This window comes from Protopterus annectens, chromosome 3.part1, assembly GCF_019279795.1.
Source record: "Protopterus annectens isolate FY-2018-M chromosome 3.part1, PAN1.0, whole genome shotgun sequence".
NCBI classification, from domain to species: Eukaryota; Metazoa; Chordata; order Ceratodontiformes; family Protopteridae; genus Protopterus; species Protopterus annectens.
Genome location: NC_056732.1, coordinates 428,591,271 through 428,604,490, shown reverse-complemented (window position 1 = coordinate 428,604,490; position 13,220 = coordinate 428,591,271).

Below are 13,220 nucleotides of genomic sequence, written 5' to 3'. Positions count from 1 at the left end.
AATAGCACTGTGTAGTAAAAAAGTGTTGTCTTGTGTTTTGACTATTTGTTATTAAATATTTTTAAACCCTTTTAGCTGTGGCTGTTTTGTAGAGATAATTTAAGCTCTTTAGAGTACTTGCATGCCTTTGGTTAAATGGTAGAAAAGCACTCAAATAGCTTTAGCACTGGGCTATACTACCAACTGGATAATAATATTGCACAGAAAAAATTGGACACCCTTTTAAGGGTCTTTGAGTAACTGATAAATATTAGTGGGTGGTGGAAGCTGGTACTACCATATAGTCTGGGAAAAAGAGGCACAGCAGGAGAACCCGTGTCAGCCTTCCCTAGGAGTGTCTGTGTGGTTGTATAAACTCTTCTCAAAGTGTGTGTGTGTGTGTGTGTGTGCGTGAGCGTGTGTGTGTGTGTGTGTGTGTGTGTGTGTGTGTGTGTGTGTGTGTGTGTGTGTGTGTGTGTCAGCTACATGGGCAGGGACTTGAAGCACTGGTTGGACAGAGAGGGTGCTAGAGGTTTTAGCTTGCCCACTAGGCTGAGATCTGGACCCTATATCTGTGCCAGTGGGGAGTCTTATTGGGGACCTACAGAGCAAGGGAGCGACCAGCCTCACACTGACTGTGATCTCTGTGTGCTCTTAAAGGAAATTGCACTTTACTGTGTGTATTTGTTATCCTTTCCTTCTATATGAGATGACCCTCACTGGTGTTAGTGGTGAGGACTGACTTGATTGCTGGGCCAGGGTACGGGCATCACATATTAATTGTTTGAAAGTGGTGGGATATCCACACCACATATTAATTGGTTGGCAAATACTAATTGGCTTGTAGTGGTGTAGGTAGACTGAATTCCTGTAGCTTGTGTACAGTGAGCTCTGAAGGTGTTTTGTACTCTAAATCAGCCACACAGTGAATACTCAGAGTTCAGATCACAATTGTTTTATTTCTTTTGTTAACTTAGTTAGTCAGGATGAGCAGGCAGCATGTCAGCAGAGGAGTATGGAAAGCTGTCAAGGAGCCAGCTGGCGGAGATATGCCAGGCTAGGGAACTGTTACATGGAAACCTGACTAAGGCAGACTTGATTGCAGCCTTGGTTATAGGTGCATCAGAAAACAGCAACCAGGAGGACAATCAGACTGGCAGTGGAGATGTAATACCCTCAGAAAATGGAGAGCTCAACCTTACTGCAGAGGACTTAAAAATCCATCTGGAGCTAAAGAGACCTGAGTTGGAGGCCAGGTGTTTGGAGATTGAAGCAGCTGAGAAACTGAGGAGTCTACAGGCTGTGGAGAATGAGAAACTGCTACACCTGGAAGCCGAGGAAAAGGAGTGGCAGAGGACGCATGAGAGGGAAATGCTGACTCTTCGCTAGAGTCATGGAGGTAATGTGGAAGGGAGTAACTGGACCCCAGAGACAAAAAAGGTCAGTAAATTTCTTCCACAGTTTAAAGAGGGGGGATAATTTTGATAGTTTCATTCATATGTTGAGAGGGTATGCAAGCAGTATGGCGTTGACTAAAGGCTCTGGGCATGGTTCCTGACCCCCTTACTCCATGGTAAGGCTGTAACTGTTTTGTCAAAAATGTCTGACGCTGCATGTTTTGATTATACTGCTGTTAAAAATCACTTGTTAGAATTGTTTAAGCTAACACCTGAAATGTAAAAAACACACTAAAAACCAGGCAGTAATCAGGACAATGTTTCTACAGCTAACACCTGAAATGTATTGGAAAAAGTTTTGTGAGCATAGACACAAGGCAGATGAAAGTGTGTGTGAATATGTTGCTGAATTGAGCACTTATTTCCATAGGTGGGTGAGTGGATGTCAGGTCACCACTTTTTAGGGGCTGGCAGACCTTTTGGTGAAGGAACAAGCCCTAAGTACTTTGCCTGAGGACATGAGGATCTGGTTAGCTAAGAGACAATGTTCTACTTCAGATGAGTTGGGGAAGAAGGAAGACATATACTTGGCAAGCAGGGCAGCTCAGCACAGGAAAGGGACCCTCAGTACTGCTCATGGGTTTAAAGGAACATATGGTGGGCAGCACAGACTGCCCCAACAGAATCTGCCAGTAGCAGGGGAAGCCAGTAGTCCAGGTACACATCCAGGAACTAGGGTTAAATGTTTTGACTGCAACCAGTGGGGGCCATGTGACATTCAGGTGTCCATGGAGGCAAGGTGGTGTACAAAAGGTAAGGGAGCCAGTAAGTGGGAAAGACAAAAATGCCAATAGTAAGTTGTCTTGAGACAACAAGGGTAAAAAAACTACCATCCTGAAGATGTCCTGATAAGGAAGGATTTAGATGAGGCAGTGCCATGTGTTTGTGTAGTTACATAGCATCAGGGTAGGAGACAAACATGTGGCTCTGGTAGCCTGGGGGAGACCCAGACAGACTGTATACTTGCAGCCAGGACTAGTGTGGTGATTACTTCACAGAAGGAGCTACCTTGTAGCAGTGAGACTGAAGGTGAGCCACAGATGTTGGGGGTACTGATGGTCCCTTGGACAGAGTGACTGCAAAGGTAGAGGTGAGTAGTAGTACCCAGGCTGACAGTGAGGCACCACTGTCAGAGGATGCCTGACTTCCTGTGGAAGGGGAGCTGGGAAGGGTTACAAGGACAGAGTGAGACAGGCTCAGCTCTCACACCCTACATTGCAAGGCCTGAGACAGGTAGCTAGGGAGGCACCTGATTCTCAAGGAAAGGGGGATCTGTATACTGGGACAAAGGGTTATTGTACAGAGAGTGGACCCCTGAGGGAGGGCTAGAAGGTGAGACAGTGCAGCAGTTGGTAGTGCCTAGAGCCTACCATCAGGCACTTCTAGCTATAGCCCATGGAATTGCCTTTGCAGGTCATATGGGCATGAAACGTACAAAGAGGCATATTATGCAGAACTTCTATTGGCCTGGAATTTCCAGAGATGTAACAGGGTACTGCAGGACCTGTGAACATTGCCAAAAGGTAGGCAAGGCAGGAGACAAAGTGCGAGCTCCTTTGATTTATTTATTTATTTTCAGTTTCATTACCGGGGAAGTCCACTGGGCCAGAATGTGCCCATTTTCAGTGGAGGTCCGGGGAGAAAAGCTCCATGAGCAATACAATAATGGTTACATAATGTTAAAGGTAAATACAAGTATAAAAATTAATACAGTAAGGAAATACAAATGCATAAAATGTACATCATAGAACACAGTTAGCAGATAATAGAGAACACAGTTTACAGGTATTTCCATTCAGCACAGCATGATCAACTGTCTGTAAAATAAAGATCCGAGGTTTCTTGTGTTTTTACATTAGAAGGGGGGGGCAGTTTGCATGCAGATGTTTGAATTAAGAAAAGTAAAAACTTGCTGTGCAGACAATAGAAATACTGTGATATTTACAATATTTACATACTTGGAGTCAGGTGAGAGAATTGCTTATTCAGTGACTGTCAGCTTAAGTCTATTTTAGGAGAATAGAAATATTAGTTTGAGGGAAGAGTGGAGCAAGGAGTATGAAGAGGTCATTGGGGAATTCCCTTAAATTTAGGTAGGGTGTAACCAGGAACATTTCTGTTTGGATGACAGGTATGAGAAAAGTTGGGTCTTGAAGGTTTCTGAGTTTGGTATAGTCCTAAGTGAAGGAGGGAGAGAGTTTCATTTCTTGCCTAGAGAGAAAGAAAGTAGAAGCTGGCCAGCAGGACGTTTGCGTTTGTGTATAGAAATTAAATTTTGGTGTTCAGATCTCAGAGATCTGTTTGGGATGTATGGGGGAAGGATGTTTGTTAAGGCTGGGTATTTATCTGGGTAGAATATTAATTTCTGAGCGGTAGTTAGTTGAAGATAGTCTAGGTGGTTCGAGAGATCTAGCCAGTTCAGTGATTGTAGAGTAAGGCAGTGATGAGTAGAGGTTTTGGATTTAGTTGCAAATTTAGAGATCTTATTATAGCAAATTTCAAGTTTTGAGGTGTTGGAAGAAGACAGATTAGTTAGAAGAGGGGCTCCATATAGTAAAGAAGGTAGAAGGTAGGTAGTTGCCAAGGTATGCCTAGAGGAGTTGGAGAGAAAGAGGTTATTCCTACAGAGCATGACTAACCTTTGGTGGGTTTTCTTTATGTTTTGTTGAATGTGGATATCAAATTTAAGGTGTTCATCTATGGTAATGCCAAGAAGTTTTGCAAAAGGGACCACTTCTATAGCAGTGTTGGTTTGGCTTAGGACTTTGAAAGCTTTTTTTGCCATAAGAGAAAGCCCTGGAGGGAGGGAAAAGTAGTATTTTAGATTTATTTGAGTTGAGAGAGAGATGGTTTTGGTGCATCCAGTTCTCAGTGGTAGAAAATGCTATTTGGGTTTTAGTCAGTAGCTCAGGAAGGTTTGAGGCAGCCCAGTCTAAAGTTGAGTCATCGGCGTATTAGATAACTGTTGTGTCAGGGATGACAGTGTGAAGGTTATTAATGAAGATGTTGAAAAGCATGGGTCCGCGGATGGACCCCTGGGGAGCGCCGGTGGGTGTTGGTAAGAAGGAAGAGGTAGAGTTCTTCCATCTGACAGCTTAACATCTGTCTGATAGGAAACTGGGGAACCAGGATAGAGTTATTAGGTGAGAGATTAAGGTTGGCAAGATGAAAGAGAAGGTGTTAGTGGGAAATGGTGTCAAATGCTTTAGAGAGATCTAGGAGTACTGTGGATACTAGTAGTCCAGAATCTCGGGCTTGATTGACTGTTTCTAGGAAGGATAGTAGGGCAGTTATGGTGCTGTGGCCGGGGCGGAAGCCATGCTGGGTGGGTGTTAGGAGTTGATTCTGGGTTAAGAAATGCATAAGTTGGGGGTGGACACATTTTTCTAGAATTTTGGATATTGGAGAGAGTAGGGCAATGGGGCAGAAATTGGAGAAATTGGTGTTTTTGCCTACTTTGTGAAGAGGAAGAATGTAGGCTGAGTGCCAGAGTTTGGGTACATATGACTCTTTTAAGGATCTGTTTATTAGGATACTGATTGGGAGAGCAATACCATCAGCAGCACATTTGAGGAAGGAGGAGGGTATGTTGTCAGGGGCATTGGAGCATGGCTTTAGTTTGAATATGAGCCCTTTTATAGTAATGGTTGAAAGTGATTTGAGCTGGAAATTAAGGGGACAGTTATTAGGGTTGTTGGGTGTTGAAGAATGAGAGTTGTGTGGATTGTTATTTGGGAAAGATTTGGTTAGGTTAGCTATGGATTCTGTAAAGAATGAGTTGAAATGTGAGCTTAGTTCAATGTCAGTTATACTAGGGTCAGGGCAGGAATTATTCCTGGACCCTGGATGGAGAAGGGAATTAACTGATTTCCAGAATTGTTTAGGGTTCTTATTATTGTTGGACTGAAGCTTATTGTAGTAGCTTTTTTGTCCATGGTAATTAGTTTTTTTACACGGTTGCGGAGATGGGTGTATTGGAGCAAGGTAGTAGGCATTTTATTTTTCTGGTAAAGTTTCCAGGAATTGTCCCTGTGGTGCATGATTTGTTTTGTTTCTTTGGACAGCCAAGGAGCAGAATTAGCTTTGACTTGTTTGTTTCTTAGAGGGGCTAGGGAGTTAACAGTATTTAGGAAGACAGCTTTGTCAAGCGGAAGAGTATTTAGGATTTGCCAATTGATTTGTTTAAAAATGTTCAAGAAAGTTGTGGGGTTGAAGTTGCTAAGATTGCGAGTGGGAATGTAATGGTGTTGATATGGGGTGAAGTTAGCTGAGCGATGAATGAAAGCAGGGAGATGGTCACAAAAGGTGTCTGGGATAGTGCCAGAGTGATTTATTTTGTTTGGATGGGAGACTAGGATCCAGTCTATGATGGATCCTGGGGGGTGAATTTTGTTAGGACGCATGGTTGAGAGGATTACTTGGATGAAGTTGTAGAGTTTAATGGATAGGGAGGGAGAAGGCGTGTTGATTTTATTCCAATCAATATTAACGTCGCCTAGAATGTAGGTTTCATACTTTATTTCATTTGAGGCCCAATAAAGAATATTTTCAAGGGTAGAGATGTTGTCGCCTTTGCCTGTGATTGAGGAGCCATTTCAGAGGGTAGCTAAGGATATTGTGGGTCCTCTGAGTACCCCAAGTTCTACAGGGAAAAGTATATCCTAGTGGTAGTGGATTATGCTACACGATACCCTGAGGAGGTGGCTTTGTCCTCCATTGAGGCAGAGAAGGTGGCAAATGCCTTGTTAGAGGTTTTCAGCATGGTAGGTTTCCCAAAAGAAATACTGACTGACAGAGGTGCCAATTTCATGTCAGACCTGCTGGCTTGTCTGTGGAAGTCCTGTGGGGTGAAGGACATGAAGACCAGCCCCTACCATCCCCAGACTAATGGTCTTGTTGAGAGGTTAAACTCTGCAATCAAGTCCATGCTACAGGCATTTGCAGATCAGTTTAAGAGGGAGTGGGACAAATATCTGCCCCATCTGTTGTTTGCATACAGAGAGGTTCCCCAGGAATTCACAGGTTTTTCACCCTTTGAGATGCTGTATGGGCATAGGGTGAGGGGACCTCTAGATTTAATTCTAGATGAGTGGGAAGGTGAGTGTGACTCTTACAAGGAGTCTGTTGTGGCATACATCCTAAACCTCAGTACAAGACTCAGGGAACTCATGGGCTTGGCCCAGGAGAACCTAGAGAAGACCAACAACAGAAAAAGGTGTGGTATGACAGGAATACTCGAGCTAAAGAGTATGCTGTGGGGCAGCAGGTAATGGTTCTCATTCCTGTCAGACACAACAAGCTGCAAGCAGCTTGGGAGGGACCCTACAAGGTGGTAAGAAAGGTAAGTGATGTTTACTACATGGTGAAACTGCTAGGCAGAAGGCAGGGGCACAAATTGTACCATGTAAACATGATGAAACCTTATCATGATAGGGAGGCCCTTGTGCTGAGCATTTGCAGTGGATTGCAGGAGGAGTCTAAGGGAGATCTGGTGACTGATGTCCTTAGTGAGGCTCGGGCTGACACCTCGAAGGAAGGGGTATCAATGTTCCAGTAGCTATCTCCTACCCAGGTTCAAGAAATCCTAGCAGTGTTGCAGGAATTTGGGGACATGTTCACTGGGAAATCAGGGTGCACCCATCTTGGGCAGCCCTAGGTGGATACAGGACCCCAAAGGCCTATTAGGCAGGCCCCTTATAGAGTGCCTGAGAGAGTCAAACAGACTCTGAGGGAGGAGGTACTGGAGATGTTGGAACTAGGGCTAATTCAAGAGTCCTACAGTCCCTGGGCCTCCCCAGTGGTGGTGATGCTGACAAAGAAGGATGGTAGCACCAGGTTCTGTGTGGACTACAGGAAATTAAATAGTCACACAGAGCCAGATGCTTACCCCATGCTTAGGACATATGAGGCCCTAGAGCAGCTGGGTGGGGCTAATTTATCTTACCACCATCGATCTTACTAAGGGTTACTGGCAGGTGCCCTTGACTCCCAGTGCTAGAGAGAAGTCAGCATTTGTGACTGCTTTTGGCTTGTATGAGTTCACAAAGATGCCCTTTGGGATGAAGAATGCTTCAGCAACTTTCCAGAGGCTGGTAGATCATATCCTAGCAGGAGCAGGAGGGTTTGTGCTTACCTAGATGATATTGCCATCTACAGCCATTCCTGGCCAGAGCACCTTCAGCGTGTCAGGGAGGTACTGGGCAGACTACAGAAGGCAGGGTTGACCATTAAGCTGAGCAAATGTCAGATAGATATGACAGATGTCTCCTACCTAGGACATAGAGTGGGGAGTGATAAGATAAGGCCAGAACTTGCCAAAGTATAAGCCATTCAGGCATACCCAGCACCTGTTACTAAAAAGCAGGTGATTGCATTTTTGGGGACATCAGGGTACTACAGAATGTTTGTCCCAGTTATAGTACCATAGCTGCTCCCTTCACAGACCTGACAAGGAAGAACAGGCCAGATAAGATAGTGTGGACCCCAACATGTGCGCAAGCATTCCAGAAGCTTAAAGAAGCTTTGGGAGTACTCCCTGTGTTAGCCAGTCCAGATTACAGTAAAGAATTTGTTGTGCAGGTGGATGCTTCAAACCATGGGGAGGGGGGTGTACTTAGCCAGATTTCTTCAGAAGGGGAAGAACACCCAGTGGTTTATCTCAGTCGTAGCCTCCAACCCAGGGAGGAATGCTGTGCAGCTACAGAAAAGGAATGTCTAGCACTGCAGAAACATCAGCCATATCTGTATGGAAGGAAATTCAACGTTATGACAGATCACAACCCCCTAACATGGTTAAACAGAGCCAGCCAGCAAAATGCCAATTTGCTAAAATGAAGCATGGGGTTGTTGCAAGCATATGATATGTCCATGCAGCACTGTATTGGGATTAGCAATGCCAATGCAGATGGGATCTCAAAACAGGGAATGGGGTAAGGTACACTCAGAAAGACCTAACTCCTTCAAGTAGCATTTCTCAAGGGTCACTTGAAAAACTAGCTTGAGTTCTCCGGGGGGGGGGGGGGCAATATGTGAAGATTGGGTGAAGGCAGATGAAGGCTGCCAGCCTAGCCAGATAGAATTTTGGAGATAATTCTGTCATCTGGAAATATTAATGTAAACCACAGACTTGTCTTAAATGGTAAAAATAGTGTTACATGTGGAATTGGAAAAAATGTAACAACAGTGCACTCTACTGACCAAGTAAAGCATGCTGTGACCACCTGATGTTAAAACTCAGAGCCAGTAAGTCTAGACTGAGGCATCCTGCCTATTGTTTTAAGGCCAGAGTTAATGGCCAGAACTTACATGCATAAATGTCCTTTATTGCTCTAGTTTCTGCCCAGAGGTGAAGAATGTAAATGTGGTTTCTGTTAGCCTCGGGACCCAGGGAAGTGTGAAGAATGAGGTAATGTGAACCAGGAATGTGATTTTAAAAACAGAGAGACTCAGAGAGCATTAAGCATTTTTGTCTTGACCATCCAACTCACCAGTACGGTCTTTCTCTGTATGTAAGTTTATCTTAGACTTGTGTTTTCTCTTAGAAATAGCTAGAAACTAGAAAGATTAAACTAAGTGTTTTCTGTGATGTCAGAATTGTACTACTGAATTATTTTAAGTATTTCTCTATGATCTCTGAACTCTTGACTAGCACTGTGTAGTAAAAAGTATTGTCTTGTGTTTTGACTACTTGTTATTAAAGTTTTTTAAACCCTTTCAGCTGTGGCTGTTTTTGTAGAGATAATTTAAGCTCTTTAGAGTACTTGCATGCCTTTAGTTAAATTGTACAAAGCCACTCCAATAACTTTAGCCCTAGGTTATATTACCAAGCGGATAATAATATTGGACAGTAATAATTGGACACCCTTTTAAGGGCCTTTGATTAGCTGATAAATATTAGTGGGTGGTGGCAGCTGGTATTACCATATAGTCTAGAAAAGGGGCACAGCTGGACAACCTGTGCCAGACTTCCCCAGGAGTGTCTGTGTGGTTGTATAAACTCTTCTCAAAGTGTGTGTGTGTGTGTGTGTGTGTGTGTGTGTGTGTGTGTGTGTGTGTGTGTGTGTGTGTGTGTGTGTGTGAGCTACTTGGACAGCGACACGAAGCCCTGGTTGGACAGAGAGGGTGCTGGAGGTTTTAGCTTGTCCACTAGGCCGAGATCTGGACCCTATATCTCTGTCAGTGGGGAGTCTTATTGGGGACCTGGAGAGCACAGGAGCGACCAGCCCCGGATTGACTGTGGTCTCTGTCAGCTCTTAAGGGAAATTGCACTTTACTGTGTGTATTTGTTATCCTTTCCTCCTATATGAAATGCCCCTCACTGGTGTTAGTGGTGAGGATTGAGGCTCCTTGATTGTTGGGCCAGGGTATGGGTGTCACATCTGTATAAATGCAATCTTCATTAGTGACCTTAAGATACTGTAACTTAGCTAATAATAACAAATGGCACATGGTGAGACATCATAATGAATATTCTGCTAAAATGTGTCAAAGAGGATATTGTGTAACTGCACCAGCAACAATATTCCTACAATAGACAGGTTCCATTCTGTACTTAGTAGGCATACCTAGCAACTGTCCAGATTTTTGCAGTGTGTTCAGATTTTTGTCTCAAAAGTGTGGTCTGTCTCTCATAAAATTTTTAGTTTTCTGGCAAATCACTTGGATGATCTGAGGAATGAAATTCAAATATAATGTCATACATTGGAATTTCAGACTTCATATCCTTTTGAACATTTATTTTAATACATATTCTGTTATCGTTGAACTTTTCTAACTTTATAAGAGCAATATTTAAATCTATTTTTGGACCTTTGACACACCCCCCCCCCCCACACATCTGGCTTTGATAAGATTTCTTGGGTGAAAAGGTTGAGAGGTAGTAGACTGATCTTTCACTGGAATATTGAAGAGACTCATAAACAGTAAATGTTCTGAGTCCAGTTTGATGACATTAGGTGATGAAAAAAGTGACAGCCACAAGCGCAAAAACACAGTACTACCAATGCCATTTTCTTAGAGTAAGACAGAGATTCTGATAGTATTCCCTGGAACATTATGCTAAGGCCTGCATTCCCATACCTCTAAACTGTCCAGATTTTTACAAATGTCCAGATTTTTGCCTTATATTTTTGTCTGTTTCTCAATAAAAATTGTGGCTTTCTGGCAAATCACTAGGATGGTCTGAGAAGTCACCAAATAATGGCATACATTTGAGCTTCAGACTTTAAATCCTTCAGAAAATGTATGTTAACACAAACCCTGTTACTCTAGCAACTTCCTAAGTTTATAAGAGCAATATTTAAAATATGTCCCTATTTTTGGGCCTTTACCCTCCCCCCAGGATTTTGTCCATATTTCTTGGACTAAGATTTTGAAAGGTATGAGTATATCTTGTTATGGATCTTTCGAAAAGCTGGCTACAGATATACAAATGGATCACATTTGAAATGACTCAGAAAGACTTAAAATAAAATATTTATTATGCCTTCTGAGACATGAGAGATACACTTTGCTGTAAGTCTGTGTAAAATAACAACACCTGTAATAAATATATGAGGAGTATAATGCTACATTATTGAGAAGAAACCACACAGCTATTTGTGGATTTAAAGCATGTTAGTGAAAAAGCCACTTGATAACTTTAAGATAGCACACAGGCTTGTCAATGGGGAGTGTGTGGAGAGGGATGTATTTCTGCTGTGATTCCATATCTTTGGATTTGGATATCTTTAATTATGTAGAGCAGGAATAATGTCTTGCCTGCTATGAAATGTACTTGATGTTATGCATTTCACCACTGAGAATGTTCGCTCATGTTAGTGGTCAGTGTTCTGGTCTCAGTGTTTTGAAGGTTGACAATAAGGTACATTGAGTTTTTGAAGGCAAACTATACATACACACACGCACACACACATGCACACCACACACACACACACACACACACACACACACACACACACACACACACACACACACACAAACACTCACACACACACTATCTAGATATATTCTATATGGATAAACATATATGTGTCTGTGTGTGTATATGAATAAAGATTTGTATATATATATATATATATATATATATATATATATATATATATATATATATATATATGGGTCTACTTCACATTTTCGTAAGCTGACAGTATTGAGTCTGATATTGTTGGCACAACAATATCGAAAGTGAAGAACATCATGCAAGTAAACGGAAATCTCCGTAAGGGTAGATTTCCGTTTACCTCAATTTAGTGCGGTCTCGTAGTTGGTATATTTAAGTAGGGGGTGTGGGGGGGGTGCAGGGGTGCTTGCCCCCTGCCTACGCCAATTAGTCTTTTTTTATTTTAATTAGTTTTTTTTACGTTATTTGATGTTTTACTTAATCGATCAATAAGGTTCGACCTTTATTGATTCGATTAAGTAAACATTCGATAACGTGATATATATATATATATATATATATATATATATATATATATATATATATAAAGAGAGAGATAGATGCAAATAAATATCAATGCACACACACACACACAAACACACACACACACACACACACACACACACACACACACACACACACACACACACACACACACACCACACACACACACACAAAACAGTTAAAACAATTAAAAATCTAAACCAAATATTTATTAGTCTTTGTTAATCATAGAGGAGCATAGTCCATATGGTCCTTTTCCAGTCTGAATGTGTTAGCATTGTCTAGTTAAGTGATGTACACACAGTGACACAGAAAGCAGCTAATTAACAGCTCAGAACCTAAATCCTGATAACTAAATCCAAACAATGTATCTTTAGACTTTGTTATATGGATCTTATGTGTTTCTTTACCTTTTAATCTCTCCATTCTTAACCAGTCACTTCCAGTATGGTTGTATTTATTATACCAAATAAAACAAGAAAGTCAATGATAAGCCTCCCAAAATTATTGATGGCAGTAAAAGGACAAGAGCAGTCATGAAATAAAGACTGTTTCTGTATATTTCATTCTAATGTCTAGTGCTCAAAGCTCAAACTTCACAATGGCATATTTATTTATCTATATATGTATGTATGGCTATCTGTATTTATTTGGATACTCAGCTCCAAAAAGGAAAAATCAAAGTTAGGCTTTATACAAGGAGTTTCATTCTGCCCCCACCCAGACACACATATCAGCTGCATAAAATGAAGACCCTGTGGTCACAGCAGCTTCCAACCATACAAACAGCTGGTAGTGGCAGACATCAAAGGCCTCCTGTTCTAAATCATGATCAGATATTACAGAATGCATTAACATGCTGCAACACCTGACTTGTAATTCTTATTCACATTTACTCAACTTGCAGGTGATTCAGCAAGAAACAAAAGGGTTTTGTCCATTATTGTTTCTAGACTATTTCATTCAGTCAAGTCAAAAAAGCTTCCTCCCCCATGTATACATCTGATGGGTTATCCAGTGGAAACCATCCAATGCCATATTAATTAGACTCATATTTGTCATTCAGAATCTTTAAAAGTATAATCAAAATAGTTTGTCATAAAGCTTGTATTACAATTTATGCTTTCACCTTGATAAAAAGTGAGCTAGAACCTAGTCTTAAATATTACCGTTTGCAGGAAAAATGAATTTGCTTTCACTGCAGGAGTAGAGTTAATCATTACAAAATATTAGTATGTCATTGTTGTTATTAGGTATGCAGTTTGGTAAGAGAATTATTGCAGTTTGTTGGCAGAAATGTACTAGTAAAGTATAATTTCTAGCAAAAATGTACAAAATAC